This window comes from Pinus tabuliformis, chromosome 9 (genome assembly GCF_031772625.1).
Source record: "Pinus tabuliformis cultivar Carrire ecotype Pingquan chromosome 9, CPIR1, whole genome shotgun sequence".
In the NCBI taxonomy this organism is placed as follows: domain Eukaryota; kingdom Viridiplantae; phylum Streptophyta; class Pinopsida; order Pinales; family Pinaceae; genus Pinus; species Pinus tabuliformis.
Genome location: NC_142307.1, coordinates 1593609801 through 1593613980, shown reverse-complemented (window position 1 = coordinate 1593613980; position 4180 = coordinate 1593609801). Strand labels below are relative to the sequence as shown.

The window sequence follows — 4180 nt, the reverse complement described above, 5'->3', positions numbered from 1 at the left end:
AAAATATTATGAAGATAATATATTGTATTGTATCTTATTACAGGTCTCCTCCCAGCTTGAAAGAACTTCGGATCCTCATAATAAAGCATTTCACCCGACATCAAAAGATTAACGACCTCATGCTTTAGGGGGCAACTGTTATAGACATTTTTGGGCACTGCAACCCCAAGCATGAAATGTCCATAAACCAAGGGCTCCTAAGTCCCTAAAAGTGTTGTTCTAACCCCTAAAGGAACAAGGTCAATGGTGGGCTCCAGTATTGTAGCAATAATGGTACAACTCCTGGAACTCCCTTCTTTAATTTTATCAACCCGGTAGTTCGTAAAAAACTTGGAAGCGACGGTGCTGTATGCACAAGTACTAGCTCTTGCTGCAGCTGTCACTTGGTCAGCTGGCACAAGTCCGCTAGGAGCTTAAGCCAACTTCTATGAGCTCTTAGAAGAAGCTTTTTAATTGATGGATGAAATCTAACTCAAAGGAAGCTAATCTACTTGCGGAAAGAAACTGAAAGCCAAAAAGAAATACAAACCCTAGCAAACCCTAATTCTACCAACTAGTCCTACTGATGCAAAAATGAGAATGCAAACTACGAGAAGAGATGCCATTACTTCTAGGAAGGTAAAATTCATGTGTCTAAGTTATCACTATCTGAAGAAAACATCTTTTTGTATTTTTGATTAAGTTATTAGAATTATCATGCATGTGCTTTTAACTAGCTTTTCGCTGTGCAGAGGTGGATCAAGGAGGAGAAATGCATGGGAGAGGTCAGGAAGGTACAGAGAGGGTCTAAGGGATCCCTAACATTCTTTCCGAGAGTTTCACAAAGTCTGGATGCCAAGAAACCGTGTTTATGAGCTTCTACAGGAAGTCTGCAGGGGTTCTACAGGATGTTCAAGATTTCTACAGGATGTTCTGTAATTCTTCTACAGGATGTTTCGAAATGGGATTTTGGAGCATGGATGGAGGGAAAAAGATGGAGGAATGAGTATGAAGGTGAAATAGGGGTGTGAATAGGCCTAGGACTTGGTGGATGAGGCTAAGGAGCGATTGGATTTGTTCAAGGATGGATGAAGCGATGTTGCACAAGAAGATGAGAATCATGGCAAAGTAAGCGGATGAGGCAAATGTAAGGTAAGGTTTATAAGTGAAGGATGAAGCAGGTAGGTTGGATGGAGTATGGGCAGGTAAGGAAGGATAACAGGTACTCTGCAAGTGGTTTTTCAAACTGAACAAACAAAGACATGCAAGAAAACAAAGATCTAGTTATAAAACCTAAGACCTAGTTACTTCACTCTAATCTGACCTAACAACAAAAGGAAATGAACATAAGTTTATTTGCAATGAAACCATGTGAAACAACTATGAAACTAAGTGATCATAAACCTAAACATGCATCCAAACTGATATCAAGTTCTACGAACGAGATTCAAACACTAATGATTGCATGGTGAAGCAAAGAAAGTGTTTTTGTTTGGGACAGCATGGTTACTTCAACTCCAGCCCCTGATCCAATAAGGAAGAGGTGAAACCAAAAGCGTTTGCTGACCCTTTTTTGGAGATTTTTTCTGTTATTATCCTACCAATATATTCTAAACATAAACAACTACTTTAACCATCAAAAGAAATCTAAATAACGAAGCAAGATCTAAATCTAAATAGCAGATTTTATTTTAAGAACGCAGTAAACACATAAAGATAAACGAAGGAGGCACTGGGCGCTTGATATGGGCCCAACCCCAAGAGCTACAGCCTCCCAAGAGAGATTTAGAGCTGGTGCAAAGCTGGATTCATCTTTATTGATCAAGAAATGAAGAGTTACATCAAAACTGTCCACAAGAAGGACTTGAAAATGAGCTGAAAGCAAAGCTAATCTATTGCATAAAAATCGACCTACAAACTAGCTAACTAATGGCTGCAAAATGACTAACCACTAGCTACTATCTACTGGCTAACTAGGTAACATCCACTGGCTAACCAAAATGAGGCCCTAAGCCTTCTTATTTATACAAATTGAGGACCCAACAGTCCTCCTAAACTTTAGGGACTCGGCTGCCCAAAACTTGGAGTTAACAGCAGTCCTACTTGACTTGCTTGGCTGCCCTTGTGCTGATTGATTCGGTGGCCCTTGAACTCTGAGTTGATGGTGGATAATTCGAGGTAAGGGCCCATAAATGAAGGGGACACCTTCCTACAAATCCTCTCCCTTGTTCTCCCACGAATTTGGCTGCCAAGTGCTCATTAAGACCTTCAATTTTGTCTCCAAGTTGACCAAAAAGGCTACACAAAGCACCCATTAGACTTGTTGGCATAATGACTAACCAAATTCACTCTATTAACATAAATATAATCAAAAACATGCAATAAACTAATGAGAATGGTGGATTAAGTCAAATTAGGAGGTTGAATGAGCCCAAATAATTGTCCATTTTTGGGGCTCATCATCACCCCCTTACTGAAAGTGTTGCTCATCCTCTGAGCAACCAATCTCTCTCCTCATCTTTGATGGCCCTGGTGGCCTCCTTGGCTAAAATCTCGGCCGATTTCTCCTTTGGCTTCCCTCTTTTCAAACTTCCTGTAGAAACAGTTCGCTGGCTTCCTGTAGAAACAGTCCTCTGTCTTCCTGTAGAAACAGTCTGCTAACTTTCTGCTGCCTGCTGCTTTTCCTAGTGAATTCTCAGCCTTGTTATGAGTGTGCAAGTATATGCAATCATATGGAAGAAATGGTGGCCTTGGCATTTCCTAAAACCTACAACGTGAGGGCACTCGTATGTTTTGTAACAAGGAAGTTGGTTAAATTCACAAGATAAGCCATGGTCATGTTTCCAAGCAACAGGAATATGATAAAGGTGCTTTCTCTGGCTTTTTCAATAGCAATAGCTAATACATTACCCTCCACAAAAAGAGTAACAGGGAGCAATAACAGCGCAGCAATTGGTGCCATGTACATGAGCAAATTCATAGAGTGAAGCTTCTCTGCCTCAGAGGTAAGCAGGAGCCCCTGAACAACTAATTTCAATGCTCTGGCAGCAGTTGATCCTAGGCAAACCAAAAGGCCAAAAAGGTGGAATAATGGCTCACTGTTGCTTGCAATAACAATGCCAAATACCACAGGCACCAAGGCCATATAAACCACAGAAGATTCCCTCTTACATGTTATTATAAATGCAAAATATTGCTGTGAAGAAGGGAGTTGTTGCCCCAATAGCTTGATTGAAAGAGACTGGCAAATAGCGCAGAGAAATATTGCCACAAACAACCGAGAAGGAGAAAATGAAGCTCAGTGCCAATATCTCAAGAAACTGTCTCCTGGAGACAATGAACTGCATTGGTACAATCTCTAACCATGAAATTGCCAGAAAACCATAAAATGAACAGGCACACATGTGCAACATTGTGAGGAAGATTGGGTATCTGCATCCAAAAAACATATTTTCCTTCTCCTGTTGGAGTTGGAGGTATGTCAATAACTTCTTGTTCAAGCTTTGGATTACTGCCCCGCCTCGTCCATGTTTGTGTTTCGGCCATAGCTGAAGAGGGCTTGAAAAATCAGATCTGATCAATATTCGGAAGACCCAATTGGTTTCCAGACCTGAGCATCGTCTGGGTACTTGTCTATACTGTGTAGGACTCAGATGGACCCAAAACAGATGTGGATGTCTCGTTATTATAAGCCTCCCCCAACTCTGCAACTTGGTGATCTTTTTAGCCTCCTCGAGCTGAGAGATGAAAGAGAGATCAGTTCCTATTGGGAACAGCTTCAGATTGAGATTGAGGTGTATGAGAAGCGAGCGCAAACGCAAATCTCATCAGAGAGCTCCACCCCAGTTCCGCCTAAAAACCAAGCAGCTTACTCTGCCCTGGAAGACTCTGCTGTATTTTCCTGTAAAACGTCTTCCTGTAGAATGCTAGCTGGATTCCATAGGATGTCTCTGCGCCTCTGCACAATCTTGGTATGCTGGAGAATTTTGAATAGGCCAAAACAATCAGCGAAGGATGATAGGTTAATCATTTTGAGGAAGAAGAGGATGTATACTTCAGTTGAACATAATGCAAGTGCAAGTTAACAGCAGTCTATGAGTTTCGGCTAAGCGCTCATTAATTCTGCGTGATTTTTGGTGGAGTGAGGTGGCAAAAACATGTGCTGGCCCATATGAACTGTTGTGCTATCATGAACTGCATG

At 41.4% G+C, this 4180-nt stretch overlaps 1 pseudogene; it reads right to left on the bottom strand.

Moving 5' to 3' along the window:
- Positions 1-2746: 2746 nt before the first annotated feature.
- On the bottom strand, positions 2747-3784 carry LOC149154829 (putative sugar phosphate/phosphate translocator At1g12500 pseudogene; annotated as a pseudogene).
- Between the last annotated feature and the right edge of the window lie 396 nt (positions 3785-4180).